This window comes from Camelus bactrianus, chromosome 8, assembly GCF_048773025.1.
Source record: "Camelus bactrianus isolate YW-2024 breed Bactrian camel chromosome 8, ASM4877302v1, whole genome shotgun sequence".
Taxonomy (NCBI): domain Eukaryota; kingdom Metazoa; phylum Chordata; class Mammalia; order Artiodactyla; family Camelidae; genus Camelus; species Camelus bactrianus.
Genome location: NC_133546.1, coordinates 61,732,506 through 61,750,079, shown reverse-complemented (window position 1 = coordinate 61,750,079; position 17,574 = coordinate 61,732,506). Strand labels below are relative to the sequence as shown.

The 17,574-nt window shown below is 40.5% G+C and overlaps 1 long non-coding RNA gene across 1 annotated transcript in view; it reads right to left on the bottom strand.

Moving 5' to 3' along the window:
- The window catches only part of LOC141578484 (uncharacterized), a 93,224-nt gene that overhangs the window by 4,538 nt on the left and 71,112 nt on the right, over positions 1–17,574 (bottom strand). Inside the window, exon 2 of the long non-coding RNA XR_012508871.1 lies at positions 3,057–3,157. This is a non-coding gene — a long non-coding RNA (uncharacterized LOC141578484). The remainder of the gene's footprint in view (positions 1–3,056; positions 3,158–17,574) is intronic.

Sequence of the window (17,574 nt, the reverse complement as noted above, 5' to 3'; positions counted from 1 at the left end):
AGAAGCAGAGAGGCATGAATGGAAGGAAAAAAATGCCAGCAGGGAAGATGAGGGGTGGTACGCACAAGATTTGGCCTACTTACTAATTTGTCTTGGGCCTTCTGTTGGCTAAAATGAAGGCAGTCTGATTTTCACTATATGCTGAGAGAAAAAGAAATAAAAAATAGATTATGTCATTAGGGAGGCACATGATTTTGTGAAATGTGGATGATGAAATTAGGAAAGCCAAAATAAAATCCATGTTTTGTGTTACGGGAGATATAAAAGGAAATGAGAAAACGTTCTTAATATAGACAGCCAAGAAGGGGATAAAGGAAAATCATTTATAATCATTGGAAAGAGGAGGGTTTTTTTCTTAATGCTTTTAAAATTTTTCTATCTTATTTTAAAAAATAGGAATTATGACAACTTGGGAAGATGAACAGGAAGCTTCCTTGCATAGGAAAGGAAAAATTCAGTTCTCACCTGGCTACCCAAAGTAATCTTTTCAAAATGCAAATCTGATAAATGTCTCTATTGTCCCTGACTGTTGTTAAAAGAACAAAATCCTAAATACACAGACAAGGCTTTGGCTCACGTGGCCCCTGTGTATCTCTTTAGCCCCCTCTTCCTAGTCCACCAATTTCCTCCCTCCATCAGAATTTGCCTCCAAGCCATGCTGATCATTTTGGCCATCTGTCAGTCCATCAGGGACCCCAGGGCCTTCGTAAGTGCCCTTTCCTCTGCCTTAATACTCCTCCTTCCACCTGAACACACACCTTCACCTAGTCAGCTCTTACTCATGCTTTCACCAGAGGAACTGCAAAGAATTTATGCGTATTGGATGCAGTACTCTCCTTTCAAAGAGGTGGTGAGTAACTCCTTGTTCCTTAAGTGTGGGTTGCACCTGGTAACGTCCTTCCAGAGTAAAGTATGGGAAGGGAATTGGAAGAGTCACTGATGTATCTGTTACTGCCCATTCAGGTTCTGCTGGTCTCAGGTATTTTTGGTCACAAAAACACGTTTGTTGGAATTTACAGTTTTTCTCTCTCTTCAGTTTTCACTAAATTTGCAGTTTGTGAGGTGTGTGGTTTTGTTCTGTGTTTCTCTGTACAGTTTTCTAAAGAAGAAGAGAGATTCACAACCAAGATGCCGCCATGGTCCTATTGGAAGATGATCCTGAAAATTACACGACTGAGGTGACAATGGGGCTGCAATGTGCTTTATAAATCATTCCCCTTTGGAGCCAGCTTCTACTCCTGTGTTGAGTGGAACAGTTGACTCTCCCTTTTCTCACGTATCTCTGTGGAGCCCCCATCCCATTTTACTAGAATCCTTTAATAGAAAAAGAAGAAAATGTCTTTTGACAATAAATATAGTGGTATAATAAAATAATGGTTTTCATCTTTTAACTTACAGTTTTAAGGGAATTTATATTGTTCAGTTCTGTATCTAAGAGCTGAAACCATCACTTTCCAGTAGCTGATTTTAAAGTGTAGGCTCTAATATTAAAAGCAAGATGAACTTTATTGTGTTCAGAATGATCGAATCAACTTCCTTCTTGTATTTATTCAAAGCATCACCACGTTCCTTAACAAGTCTTTGCATGGTGAGAGCTACTACAATACTTCAGGAGGTATGCTGAAGGTGAGGTCATATTATTTGTCATAATAAAAATCTGAATTCCTGAATCTTAGGGAATACATGGACTACTTTATGCCAAATTTCATGTTGTCGTCACCTAAGCTGTTAGATGCTAAGCAGATAAAGAAAAAGAAATGACTGAACCGCACAGGACTGCGAAATGGTATTAGGAGTTGGGGAGACTCCAGCAGAACACATAGGTTTGGGGCCTGGGCAAAGAAGAAAGTGCTTTTAAATGCTGTGGGCTGGTTGCATCTTTATCAAGTCACTACAGAGAGATTTGCAAAAATATATTTGACCTGCCACACTGCAAAGAAGATTGACCAGAGGGTATTTAACCTTAAAGTAGCAAAGAGTAATGGTGGTATTTGAGGGGTTTTGGGTTTTTAATTATTATTATTATTATGATGATGATGATGATGATGATGATGATGATGATGGTTGTTGTTGTCAGTGATTAAAATTGGACTTTCTTCTACTTAGTGTGATATTCTGTGATTTAAATATTCTGGACATTTCAAAATAAATCTGGAAAAAAAATAAGCCCTCTCCTTTACATAACTTGTGCTTAGATTCAATGCATGTCAATAGGCCAGTAGGTACTGCAAAAAAACTGTGATACAGAGAAATGACTGACTTCTTCCCACGAGACCAAACTAACTGATGCTCCACTGAAACCACACGGTATCATGTCGGTCCAATGCCTTCAAGTTTTCTCCAGAGTGAGAGTCAAGTTTGGACAGATGTTCTTTGATAATGTGCTGTTTATACTGTTGCCTGCTTGGAGACAACTGTAAAATGTGAACAGACTCTGAGTGAGCAAAATGGTGCAGAGTCTACATTGTATTCTCTCTTCACACAGTTTTACCAACAGTGGCTGCCACTGGACTCTCCCACCTTACCTACACATTCCCCTGGGGAAGCAGCTGTCCCCGCCCAGCCTGCTTCTCTCCCTTGAGCCAACACGACCGCTTTGGCTCCTGGGAAGAAACACCGAGATGAATGTCACCTGGATTTTCTCTAAAATGGTGAAGAAAATCTCCGTTTGGTTGCTTATGTACAAAGATCACTGGTGTGAACGAGGAGCTTTTGGTTTATTTATGAGAACCACAGGGAAAATGATGACTACGGGGAGAAATCTTAGGATGAATGTTTTTTACCCCATTCTATTTCTCTAGCCAAGACCCTTAGAAATTTCAAAAGACGTGCATGTCAATAGCAAAACAAGGAGAGGAGGAGGGAGTATATCAGATGAAAGATCTGTTTCTTTAATAAAGGAAAATACAGAAGAAGAGCAGAGAGTAGGACAATTACTAGAGAGTAAACTAAAAACTAGCAGAATTTTAGTTGACAAGCAGCTACACAGTGACCAGAAGAAGGAAGTAAGAAGGGTGACTGAGGAATCAGGCTAGGCCTGTTTCAAATGTACTTACCAACTTCCTTCTGCTGCCATCTCTTCACTCGTAAATTCCTCTTCATGAATGCCTGTCTTCCAGAAGTATCCCTAAGATCCAGCCAGGAAGGGCCATGTTTTCTGTAATGAAGGAGTAGATCACATAGCTTAACTGAGATCTTTATAACCAAAGAGTACTGCCAAGAAACCACCGGCCTCCTAGCCTCTCCCATCTCGTACATTCCTTTGCATCAGTTGTCCAATCTGGGTGCTCCTTTGATTCACTTCTTTGTCTTTCTTGTTTGAATTTGTTTCTTCTCCTCTAGCAGCTACTCTCTGCACTGTGGCTTCGGTTTCCTGGGCAATGACTTCCAACCAGAGAGAGAGGAAACTTCCTCCTTGACCTCGGTACTTTGCTCTCTAACGACAGCCTCTGTAAAAGCCAATCTGCCTTCAACATGGCCTGAGAATTTTGTCTGGACAACCCTTAGCATCAGCCCTTAGTAAAAATCTTCTTGTCAACCCTTACTCGGTGTAGCAGCTACCTACTCACCCAACCAGCCCATGTCTCTGGTTAAGCTTTCAGGAACTTGGGGTTTTGTTTTTGGATTTCCAAATCCTGTCCTGCACCATCCCCTTTCGGTACCTGCTCAGGCCTCCTCATAGTGTTTTTGTCCATCATTCTTAACCCCTCTTTGCCCGTAAGCTAATCGCAGATGACAGAGATTTAGAGCTAAGAAGACCTTCACTTTCACTCTTAGAAAAGATGGGGCACAAAAATGAGGAGGAAATTGTGCTTCTATAATCCCAGCTTAGAGCCCTGCCAAACATGGATTTCCATGGAAACATTATTATAGGTGCTTTTTTATAATTTCACAAATTATACATATTCTGAACTAGGTAGCTTTTCACAGGCCATCGTGAAGAACCCAGTCAGCATATATAACATTATTTCTATTGGAAAATATGATCTATGTTCCCAAAAACTTACAGATGAATAATTGGTAAACAATCTAGTCATAATTGGGGACATTAGAAAAGACATGAAAATAGAGTTTTTCCCCCTAACATATTAGCTCTTGAATTAATCTACATTCATCACTAAAAAGTTCAATTAACCCAATTCTATTCCTTTGAAAAAAATGTGATTAAGGTCTTGTTTTATTAAAATTAAGAACAAACAGCATGATGCATGTGGTACCTGTTTGATGATATTCCTATCACTTAATTATTGCAGACTGTTCAGGTTGTAAACCTCCTTCTGACGAGTCCTCATTACTTAAGTAGGTGCATGTTCTTTATTTCTGGCTTAATGTTTAAGATTTACTTCATTCCTCTCTATTCTACACCTAGTTTTCTCAAATCATCATAAGAATCTGCACAAATATTTGAGTTCAAACAGAGGCAAAGTTCTAAAATAGCTCTAAACCAGTTTTCTTTTTCAAAGATTTTTGTGTCTTTAAAAAATGGAGTAAGAAAGATATCGAATCATGTACATGAAGGTAATAACTTGTAATGTTAAAAATAATCACAAACTATTCTATCTTTGCTGAATTCAATGCTGTATAATCAATTGGAAGAAAGACTATACTCATAATATAAATATACTCTGGGAAAATCAGCACCATGGACACATGCTGTTCTTACCTGCCCACCACTCGTCCTCCCTTTGTTTAACAACAGCACCCTCTTTTCCATCTAGTACTGGGATGCTACTCTCATAGTGTTCCCTCCATACCCACTGATACAGAAGTGGTCACCTGACCTTGGCTGGCCAATCAGAGTGTTTATGCCTCTTCTAAGTGGCCCAAACTGGGTGAAAGAGTGTTTTTCATAATATTTGCCCACTGGTGTGAGGAAAAAGAGTCTTTTCACCCTAGGATCTCCAACTGCAAAAATAATAAAAGCCACAGATGTTTCTACATTCTTTCCAAGCTACACAAAGAAAAACCTGCAGTAGGAAAGGCGAGGCCAACACTCAACGAGAAGCATCACTGAAGAAAAAGAGAGAAAAAAAAAAAAAAAAAAAGAAGAAGAAAGCACAGATAGCTTTTATCCCCTGAATTCAGCTGGGCCTGAAGCCACCACCCCACCTGAGACTTGTTCACAATTTGGACTCACAAATTCCCATTTTTCACTTAAAATTGTGTGACTTCCCTTTAAATCTTGTAAAGCCACAAGAGTCAACACACCAAGGTACAGAGCAGGGGAGTAGAACTCCCATTTGCTTCAGGGTTCCTCCATTTGAGTGTATGCTCATCTGAGAGAAATTAGTCCTCCTCAGCCAGCACCTCACAGGACCTGTAGATCCTCCTCCTTGTTCTAAAGGGAGAAAATTCCATGGCCAAGGGGCCTCAAGATTCCACATGGATGAAGTACACACATCCCTCCATCACTTCCTCCCTCTGTGACCTTGTGCACGTGGCATATTTTTTTGAAATCTCAGTTTCTGGATGTTTAAATAGGCATCGTGGTAGTACCCAGTTCATAGGTAACCTATGAAAATTAAGTGAGACATTGTATGCAAAGTACAGGACACAGTACATTTTCAATAAACCTTAGCTGTTATCATATAAAAACGTATGAGATAAGACAATGAGTTAGGTGCTACAACCAAAGCGTAAACTAAGATACTGGAGCCACACAGAGAAGTCCACTCTTCCCCTCCTTGTGTCGTCCCTGTGGGGCTTGTAGAGCCACTTTCCTTCATGTAAATATGGGCAGTTTCATGTGCATCCTTGCCAGTCGAGCCCAGAAAACCTTGCCTTGAGTCAGCTAAAGACCTGTGACGGAAAAGCTTTGAGCCAGTGAACCATTCAAATGTTTACTGTTAAAGCCATTAACTAAGTAATGATGGAGGAGTCAGAAGGGTCCATGAGATGCTGTTGTGTCTTAGTTAGAAGCACTAAAAGTTGATTGATTTGAATTCCAGCCTCTGCCATTGTTAACCATAACATTTCATAACATTTTGGACAATTTACAAATGGTCTTTGAGCCTTGCTTTCTGTGTTTATGAGTAAGGATAATAAAAATACTCTTAAGCCGTTGAGAGGCTAAGTAGGACAATGTATGGAAAACACTTAGCATAGAGCCCGTCTGTCCACGCCAGCCTGTTCAAGGGGCTTGTAGGGAACGATGGTGTCTTGGAGTTACTGGTTGGGTCACAGAAGGTAGTACAGTATTAGCTGGATGTTGCTGAGTCAGCAGGCTGAGTCAGAGGAAGGAGTTTGGGAAACAGGACAGACCCAGAGGCACAGCCTGTCATCTGAGGGTCTTTAGTCCCAGGTGACTAGAGAAACCCTTGACTGCAAGGCATCCATTTAAAAAGTGAAAGACTTTGAAATGGGAAAAGATACACTAGTGGGTATCTTGTCTAGCACATTCAACCAGGTTAACCCTGCCTTTCATTGTCTTTGAGCTATTTTATAACCTTGTAAGTTGCAGAAATAATTCTTGTCCAGGAGAATGTGTATCTGGTGCGATGTAAATTATTATTTCCCTTTAAAGCCATTTTGCATGAATGTAAATTTATTTCAAAATTCCTTATTCCCTATGTATACATGGCTCTTGGAATTCTCCTTTGAACTGATTATAACATCTTACTGGTTTCCTCAATTACTAAGTTAAATAAAATGTTTGACATATGTTCATTTTACATTTGTGTGAGAGTCATGATTTTACTCCTCTTTTTTTCAGATTTATTCTTTTGAAAGGAGTTCTCTCAGTTGCATGGGACCCTCCGACATTTTTCTAATTTTCTATTGAGTAGTCCTTTTAAAATTAAATGGACATCGCTGGTCTGGGACCTTGCTGCCTCACTGGAAGCATCTTCTGTCCGGGACATCTTGGAAGTTTCAGAGGAGGAACCAAATACTCAGGGATCTAAATCGAGTCCCCACATTCTGCCTCTTCGCTATAGACACTCACAGAGGGAAGGCCCTATTCGTAAATGTTCACATTACTCTCCACAGTAATTCTTGAAAGTGATCACTTTGCCCTTGGTTAAAGCTACAGCCAAATCTCTTTTGATTAAATCATTTATGGCTCAACAACCGTTTCATTCAGTAAAGCACTGGAATGGGCCACTGGTGATTTTGAATAGCAAGCCACACCTCGTTTAAAATTATTCTCTCTTATAGACAGTTAATAAATAAATCTTAGACATGAACATGTGAGCTACCATAAAAGGTCTTCAAAAGAATTATGTGGACCCCAAAACAATTTCTATTAGTAATGGGGAAGAGGTGAGGTTGGTGAAAAAACTTTCTAAAAGCAAATAAAAACAAAAATAAAAAGCAGTCTCTGATGGTGTTGATACCACAGTGTGCACATTTCACAAGCGGTATCAGATTGACAATAAAACAACTTTCAAATCCATGAGCTGGATTCTGAGACGCCTCAAACCTGACCCCCACCGGGAATCAGCATTGTCTGACTTGAGGAGGAAAGTCGCTCTCCCACAGCAAATAGACTAGAAAAGGCTGCCTCCTGCAGGACAAAAGGCACCGACTCACTGCCTCTCTGTCCTCAATCTCCTTCTTCAATGAGCAGACAAAAACAAACAAACAGTACTGAACAAGGCATTGAATGAGTATTGGTGTTGGCACCCCCTGAACCAATCTGGTAGTAGGATGTTTGGTTTTTAAACTCTATGCTATAATCAAGCTAAAGGGAAGGAGGCTAGGTTTAACCAGGACAACCAAATTGTTGTGTCCTGGTGTCCACAGAAGCCAGAGCTGAGCTGAGGAGGGGCCAAGAAACATTTCCAACTTCTGTAGTGAAGGAGACCATATAGGAAGGTTACATTCCTCTGCAATTTTTCCTTTTTTTTTTTTTTTTTTGGTGTATTTCTTGGGGCATTTGCAGTTGACTTTAAGAAAAAAAATGAAACATCCAGCCTTTAGAACAATTTAGAAAGAGCAAGCGCATTGTGTGCGTGCAGCGCCAGGCCTTTTATTCCCCAGCAACCCCAGTGATTAGCGGTGGACTTCTTTCCCCTTTAAACTGTATTTCTCCTCTTTCCTTGTGAGATAGTTGGAAATATGGGCACTGTGGGTAATGATAAGGCTTTCTGCTTCTAGCTTTAATTTATTTAATGAGAAGTAGCATCTTTAATTGACAATAAGAATTCTCTACTAAAAAAAATTAGTGTATATTATTATATTTGCTAATCTTTCTGTTGGATTTTCTGCATCAGAAATTTTGCATAAATAATTGTATCCTGAGAAATTGAATGTATCTTGGCTTATATATGGCAAAATCTGTTTTATGATTTATTGACAACTAGCTTCTCTAGTGTTCAGTATCTTTTTTTTTTCTTCTTTTTTTCTCTCAATATCTTATTTTTGATTCCCTGGACTCTATTTTCCCTTTACTCTTATGCAGTTTTCAAATCAGCTGAAATGTCCTCTGAAATTCAAACACTCTAATTATGGTTTTCTTTTTTTATTATTCTTTTTAAATTATTTCATTTTTATTTTTTCCACTTATATTGAGACAAAGTGACAAATTAATAATTTACAAATAAAATTGTCTTATAATTAAAGTGTACTGTCTAGTGATCTGATGTACATGTACTTCATTAAATGATTACCATAATCAAGTTAATTAAGATATCCATCACCTCACGTTGTTACCTTTTTTTTTTTTTATGGTGAGAATGCTTAAGGTCTACTCTCTTAGCAAATTTCAATTATACGAGATAGCATTATCAACTATAGTCACCATGCTACACATTAGTCCTTCAGGACTTACTCTTCTTATAACTGAAAGTTTGTATCCTTTTACCAACCACTTCCCATTTCCCTCACTCTCCAGCCTCTGGAAACCACCATCTTACTCTCTGCTTCTATGAGTTCAATTTTTGTTTTCGGATTCTACATATAAGTGATACCGTAATTGTCTTTCTCTGTCTGGTTTATCTCACTTAGCATAATGCCCTCAAGTTTCATCCACGTTGTCACAAATGGCAGGATTTCCTTCTCTTTTAAGGCTGAATAAAATTCCATTGACTGTATGATATTTTCTTTATCTATGGACAGATACTTAGCTGTTTCCATATCTTGGCTCCCATGAATAATGTGACGAATGTAGGAGTACAGATATCTCTTTGATACCCTGTTCCTTCCTTCTTCCTTCCTTCCTTCTTCCTTCCTTCCTTCTTCCTTCCTTCCTTTCTTCCTTTCTTCCTTCCTTCCTTTCTTCCTTCCTTCCTTCCTCCCTCCCTCCCTCCCTCTTTCTCTCTTTTTCTCTCTTTCTCTCTTTCTCTCTCTTTCTCTCTTTCTCTCTTTCTCTCTTTCTCTCTTTCTCTCTTTCTTTCTTTCTTTCTTTCTTTCTTTCTTTCTTTCTCTCTCTCTCTCTCTCTTCTTTCTTTCTTTCTTTCTTTCTTTCTTTCTTTCTTTCTTTCTTTCTTTCTTTCTTTCTTTCTTTCTTTCTTTCTTTCTTTCTTTCTTTCTTGTATATATCCAGAAGTAAGCCTACGTGGTCATATTGTAGTTCTACTTTTAATTTCTTGAGAAACCTCCATACTGTTTTTTATAATGGCTATACCAGTTTACTTTCCCACCAACAGTGCACAAAAGTTTCCTTTTCTCCACATTTTCATGAGTATTTTTTATCCTTTGTCTTTTTGATAACAAGCATCCTAACAGATGTGAGGTGATATCTCATGCTTTTGATTTGCATTTCCCCGATAATTAGTGAAGTTGAGCATCCTCCATGTACGCGTTGATGAATTTGTATGTCCTTTTTGGAAAAATGTCTTTTTTGGAAAAATGTCTATTTTTAAATTCTTTGCCCATTTTTAACTGGGTTATTTGTTTCTTTGCTATTGATTTGTATAAGTTCCTCCTTATATATTTTGGATATTAACTCATTGGATATGTGGCTTGCAAATATTTTCTCCCATTCCATAGGTTGCCTTTTCATTTTGTTGATTGTTTCTTTTGCTGTTCAGAAGCTATTTAGTTTGATGTAGTTGCACTTGTTTATTTTTGCTTTTGTTGTCTTTGTTTTGGTGTCAAATCCAGAAAATTGCCAAGACTAACATCAAGGAGGTTATCCCCTATCTTATCTTCTAGGATTTTTACAGTTTCCGGTCTTATATTCAAGTCTTTAATCCATTTTAAATGGAATCTTGTGAATAGTATAAGTGTCTAATTTCTTTGGAGTTGATTTTTGGAGTTTTCTCTTGTTCATTTGTTTGGAATATATTCTTCTGTTCCTTCATTCTCCTTGACTTGTTGGTTTCTGCATAAGACAGCTATTTCTACCAGTCTTGACAGACTGGACTCATGTAGAGGATGAACCTTGTCAATCTGTCCAGCTCTTGGTTGCTTTTCAAACCACTGTGATTGCCTAAGTGGCTGTATCTGTTCTTAGTAGCTCCCATTAGATTAGGAAATCCTATGACCTGTCAATGTCCCAAAGGTGTGAGAAATGCCAACACACCTGCTCAGGCTCCCAGGGGACTACTAATTCCCTGCCTCTTCAACTCTTCCAAAGCAGACTAGTTGGAAACCTGACTTTCAGGTAACAAGAGGTGGGGAAATCAGGGCAGTAGATATGGCCTAAGTCTCTATTGGGAAAAAAAAATGAACTGGGTGTTTTTGGCTACTCACTCTGGGCTAAGCCCCAGGGAGTAATTGCTGGGAGTGCTCATGTGCCCAAATAGAATCGCTTCTTTGTTTTGTGTGGTCCTGGGGAACTTCTGAAAGTGGAGCCCTGTCAGTTCCCAGAGCTAGGTGACTTGGGAGTCAGTCTCTTGGGTGAGAGCTCTAACAGCTGGTGTGCAAGATGGGTGGACAAGCTCCTTCCAGGGAGAAGCTGGAGAGCTGGTTTACTGGGGACTTAATTTTCCTGTTGGAGTGAGCCAAGGAAGTGGAGGAGCCAGACAGTCTTGAGGTGAGATTCCTACTTATTTGATAGACCCCTTGATGCAGGGAAGGGAGGGAACTAAGTAGGGATCTGATGTCTACACAGATGAAGCCAAGGAAATAAGCAGCAGTCCATGTTCCCAGCATTTCATAGACTGACTTATTGGAATCAGGGTCAAGAATGTAGCTTTGACAAAATTAGGATGGTCTCAGGACCCCTTAGAAAACCCCATCTCCTTGTTACTCTACGTGCATCCAAGGCAGTGCAGTGAAGGACAAGAAGTGGAGAGAGATAAGAAGAAAGCTCAAATCCAGACCCCATGCCTCCCATACTCTGGTGCTTTCATGTCTGAATGAGACAGGATTTCCCACTCAGAACGTGTCTGGAAAGGTGGATGGATGGCTTTTAAAGATCAGAGCAGATGCAAATGAGGAACTGCTAAACCAGTAAACATCTTCTAGAATTAGATTTTTTTCTTTTAAATGAAAGTCCATCATAGAACCAACCACCGAGTCTTTTGCAAATGTAGACAAGCTTGGTCAAAAGTTAATTAAATCCTCAAAGCACTGTCTGGAAGGAAAAAGAGCATGAGCTGCTTTTCAAAAATCCTGACTGTTGGAGGAGCTTGTGCCAAGATTGTGTTTGAAGATTTTTTGTAAAGCTTAGATTTAAAATGCAGTCTTTTGCAAACTGCATTAAGTACAAATCCTGGGGTGGCACCAGGATTATAATTTTTTATGGAACACAACCTCACAGCTGGTGCACATTTTATTTATGTCAGCTGAAATGTTTTACCCCATCTAATCTTCGGCCACTGAAAAAAAGTATAGCTGAGGGGTTTTCACTGGCATCCTGGCAACAATAAAAGTAAATTCTGATTTTCTGTCATACTGAAAGGGAGAATTTTAGACCACAACAAAGGAGATCGCAACTGAGGCAGAAGGGGACACATGTTTCAACCTGAAACATAACAGGTTCTCATCACTGAAAGAGGTTTTAGAGAGAAACAGAAGCATGCTATGTGAAAATGGAAACATTAATTCAGAGCTTCGGAGCACTGAGTCTTATTTTTAGTTTCTTCTACACACCTTAGGCTTCCTAGAGCTTAAGTTCTTTCTTTCCAGAATATTATTTCACATTGCTTCTGGAATTTTCCTTGCGTTTAAGCTTCTAAGTATATATACAGTGTGGTCCAAGGGTTCTTACCCTCCCACTCTTACCTCCTACACTTCTGCCTTATGAATTTATTATTCCAGTGGCAGAGAGAGCTAACTGTCCACCAATAATTTGCCCACCACATCCACATTATCGAGTGGTTTCTGGGAAGTGGCTGCCCAACCAAGGATTACATTTCCAGGATGCCTTGTTTCTCGGAGGAGAAATATGACTGATTCTCACCTGTGGAATATGAGAGCTAGTGCTGTGTGTCATTTCTGCTCATGGAAGCGAGGTGGTAATGGAGGCAAGTCAGTGTGCCTTCTCCACCTTGTCTTCCTCATCTTTAGCTGGATGCAGAACACTCTAAGGTCCGAGGTGATAGTATAGCCACAAGATGTGAGAAGCCTGGGTCCCTGAATGACCATCCAGGAAGAAAGCCACCACCCAACCATGACTATCCACATTGGGCATTTATATGAATGAGAAATAAGCTTATTGTGTGTGACATCAGCAAATCCTTGGGGTTTATCTGTTATGACAGCTAGTATTTCCTTAACTAATATATATTAATCACTCTCATCTCTCTTATCTCTGTTAATATGTTTCTTCTGCTTGGGAAGCTACTGCCGTTTTATACATGTGCCGGATATCGTGTGGACATATAAAGGGAAGCAAACTAGACAGCCTGTTTCCATGAAGCATGTAGTATAACTGACTACAACTTAGCCTTCAAGGAAAAGCTTAATGTCCCTTGCCTCTAATTTTCCCTGATCTGCCCCTCTTTCTTCAGCCTTTACGTGAAATTAATTTCCCCCTTATTTGTGTTCTAGCAGAAATTAGGACCAACAAGCTGAACAACTCCAGGTGGCAGTTCTGGTCTCATGGAGGAGTCTAGATGCATGGACCTAAAATTATTTGCTTGTACATTTCATCCTCTGCATTGTTGGCTCATACGTATCAAAGACTATGTCTTTTTGGTCTTTATAAATGCAGTTTCAGGCATGATAAAGGCTTAGTAAGTGTTTGTGGAATTGAATTACTTTTCATCCACTATTCTTTTTCAAGAAGGGCTTTATAAAGTGATATTCCTTTCTCCTTCCTGGTTCTGAGGTACAGATATTGATCTTGTAATAACAGCAGGTTGAAGCTGCACTAAATATTGCTCCATTGTTAGAATGCTGCCTGGTACAGGGACATCCAGTCCTCTGACTCCTCCCAGAGCACGATACCATTTTTCAGAACTGGTTATCAACTCTTCATCAGATCCTGAGAATGGTACTTTTTCTGACTCACAATGATTTTTCTCTTTTCAGCAGATTTTCTCAGGGTTGCCATTCATACCAACATTTATTTATTAATACATACCAAAAAGATCAAACATAAATGCTGGAAAGGATGTGGAGAACAGGGAACCCTCCTACACTGTTGGTAGAAATTAGTTTGATGCAGCCATTATGGAAAACAGTGTGGAGATTCCTTCAAAAAACTAAATGTAGACTTACCATATGATCCAGCAATCCCACTCCTGGGCATATATCTAGAGGGAATTCTAATTTAAAAAGATACATGTACCCCAATGTTCATAGTAGTACTGTTTACAATAGCCAAGACATGGAAACAACCTAAATGTCCCACTGACAGATGACTGGATAAAGAAGTTGTGGTATGTTTATACAATGGAATACTACTCAGCCATAAAAAAGAATAAAATAATGCCATTTGCACCAACATGAATGGGCCTGGAGACTGTCATTCTAAGTGAAGTAAGCCAGAAAGACAAAAAGAAATATCATATGATATCACTCATATGTGGAATCTAAAAAACAAAGACGCAAATGAACTTATTTATAAAACAGACTTACAGACATAGAAAACAAACTTACAGTTACTGGGAAGAAAGACGGCGGGAAGGGATAAGTTGGGAGTTTGCGATTTACAGATGCTAACTACTATATATAAAGTAGATACACAACAAGTTTCTTCCGTATAGCACAGGGAACTATATTCAATATCTTGTAGTAACTTCTAATGAAAATGAATATAAATATGTAAACGTATGACTGAAACATTATGCTGTATACCAGAAACATACATTGTAAAGTAACTATACTTCAATAAAAAAATTTTTTTGAAAGATCAAACACAATTGTTGTTCCATAATAAAATTATATATTGTCTCAATTTATAGTCAGATTCTGAACTCTCATAACCCCCTTGACGTGGACAAAAGGTACATCAGAAGCTCAGCAATGGGGTTGATGAGTATCTAGGTGCGAGCTGACAGTAGGGGGCATGGTGTTGGGGGATGAACCCAGTGGATGTGGACTGAGCTGGGCTCACCACCGTTGTTTATTACATGTCTGAGGGGAACAGTGAATGCTGGTTTGGTTCCAAGCTGGTAGCAGTTTTCAAGAAGCTCATTTGATGATTGGTATAGAGTAGTTGGAATCTCCATGTGATAGTGTTATTGTAAACAAAAGTTAAGGCAACATAGACCCAGGACCCGCAAATCATGGTATCAGGATGGACTGGGATGTCCAGGAGGACCGGAGCCCAGTCAAGAATGGGGGGTCAGGGGCAATGTTTTGGGTCTTGTGCCCTCACTGCTCCCAAATCCCGGCCACTATGTCCCACTCCCCTCCTTTGTGAGCCATGGACAGTAAGGCTGGGCTTCTGCTTATTCCCTGCAATGCATTTTTGTCCACTTAGGATACCAAGACATTTTCTTTCCCTGTTTTCTTCTCATTTGTCTTTTGACTTAAATACAAAAGATTTAGATCAGTAAGTCTTTCCTATATTTTCACAGTTGCTTTAAATCTGCCCCCGCCACCATGATCTTCAAGTGTTGTGCTGAGTCCTTTCTGTCCTCGGTACTGCAGCTTCCCTACCATGGCCATTTGAAGTGATATTTTCTTCCTATCACTGTAATCCAGCAAAAAGGAAAAAAAAAAAAAAAAAAAGAAGAAGAAGAAGAAAAAGGAAAATAGGTTATCCATGTAGAGCCATCACTCATTATTTCTTCTCATAAAGGAAAATATTTGATTTGGGAACCATATTTTCTTTAATTTAAAAGATTCTTGGCAGAGAAAAAGGCGATTAAAATTGCCAAGAGAACTGAACATGGTGGAAGGGAGGGAGGAGAGAAGGGGGCATCAAGAAAAGGCAATAATGAGGCTACCATCCCCTGCATGGCTACAGCCTGCGGGAATTTTGCAGTCCTACTACCATTCATTTATTCAATCATTCCTTCATTTCACAAACCCTGACTGAGGCGTGCCAGGTACCGAGATCCCCCACCCAGCTTCATTAGCCTTTTTCTCACAAGATCAGCGGTTCTACAAAGTCTTTAGAAAACTCAAGCCCATTTGTTTGGAAGGGAAAAAAGACAGGATGCCTGGTTCTAATCTTCAGTAGGGACAGTTCCTCCTGACAACCACCCGGAACGCGCGGGGTCTACCACGCAGCCTCCGAGCACCAGGGAAATGCGAGGAGGGCAGCCACGCCAGGCAGCAGTGATGTGTTTCCACGCAGGGCTGCCCTGTAGGATCAGCGAGACAGCAAATGCGCTGTTTACAAACCCGTCTTTATCCCCTCTGGCCTCACTGCATTTATGCGATTTTTAGGGAAAGGCTGACTGTACACAAAATCAGCAGTTTTCTCTCTTAATGGGAGCAACAGTCGGTGCAAACTAAAGGGAGAATCAATAGAACTGAAGATTTAAAACATTGCCATATCTCCCTTCTGCTGAGACCTTGGCTTTATAAATGGTACATTTCAGGGCACGTTCCGCCTGGCTAGCGCTTGTCCTCTTACCCTCTCCTGGGTTGCATTTGGGAGTCTGCGCAGGAAGGATGCGCTATAAATCACATTCGGCCTCTCTAACGCGTCGCCTGACGCTTCACCTTAAGTTTGGCGCCTTTTGACCGTCCTGGCCCTGCCCTCTCTCCAGCACCATAGAGACTGTCAGCCCCTTCGTCTTCTCAGAAAGCCTTTTTGATTGGCTTCTCATCTCCTCCATCGTTTCTTCTCTCGTGGAGGCCATCTTTCCTCTGTCTTTCCCTCAAACCTTGCTGCTCTTAAATTTGTTCTTGCCTCTCCCTCACCCTCCTTGGTGACCTCATTTATTCCCAGAGTTTCAGCCTTATTCTTTATGCTGATGGTACTGAAGCTCTAGTTCAACACAGGTTTCTCTCCTGAGCTCCAGACCCATTGATCCAGCTCCCCATGTGCTAAGTCCACAGCCGCTGGAATCAATATGTCTAAAACTGAACAGATCATCTTTCCGCTCCTTGCCCCTAGACCTGCTCTTCCAAAAGTGTTTAACTCAGCAGAGAGCACCACATCTACCCAGGTGTCCAAAAAGGAATCATCTACAAGTCCACCTTGTCCCTGCCCCCCACCCCACTCCCAGTCAGTCACAGCATTCTCTTGGTCCTACCTTCCTCGAGAGAAGCCGTCCCCCAACCTCACCCCTCCTCCCATCGCTCCTGCCTCTGCTCAGGCATCACCAGCTCCACCCCAGCCCCCACCTCGTCAGTGCTGCAGCCTCTGAACTGCTCTTCCAGTTCCCACGTTCACTCCACTGTAGTCTGTTCTGCATGCTGATGCCAGACCAATCTCCCGGTAGCACAAATCTAACTAGCCAGCCTCCTCCTGTGTCCCCACACTGTAGTAAAGTGGACCCAGGGTCAGTTTTAGTCAGGTATGGTAAGGCTGACAGATCAGGAGACAAACTATGCAGGGCCCTTTTACAGGAAGCATCGGAGTTAGTAGGAGACAATGTGGCTGAGGGGAAAGCAGACCAGAGATGTTATTATTTTTCTGGGTTGTTTTTTTTTTTGGTTTTTGTTTTCAGGAAAAAAAATGAGCAAGGCAGGATAATTACACTAAGTTAGCTTATGATTGGCCAGTTCAAATAATGTTGGTGGGCTCTGGGCTGTTGGGGTGGTCCCTTGTTGTCTGGTACCTAGACCTGGAGCGATACAGGGCAGGAAGAATATTAGCTTGATGTGTGAGAACTTGATAAAGGGGATGGTTGGAAGGGGGTGGGTAGAGCTCAAAGTGGTAGAGCGCATGCTTAGCAAGCAGGAGGTCCTGGGTTCAATCCTCCATACATCCTCTCAAAAGTAAATAAATAAATAAACCTAATTACCTCCCCCATCCTCCAAAAAAAAAAAAAAAAAAACAGACTAAGAACTAAATTTAAAAAGAAAAGGACGGTTGGGATATGGGCTCTGGATTGGTTGGCTCCATATCAAAGGTGTGCTTATTGTTTGCCATCTCTAGGAATTTGCTAATTCCTCCTGGGGTCCACAAGGCTTCCAAGATATCAAAATATCATAAAAATAGGAAATGAAGAAACTTGACCAATATACACACCCTCACATACACACAGACGACAGACACACAGGCACACACATATTCCCACACGCTGCAGCTGGGGCACAGGCAGCAGGAAGCAATGGAAAGATTTAAAGCAAGAGAATGGCATGATCAGGTTTGCAACTTCGGGCCTTTGGAATAAA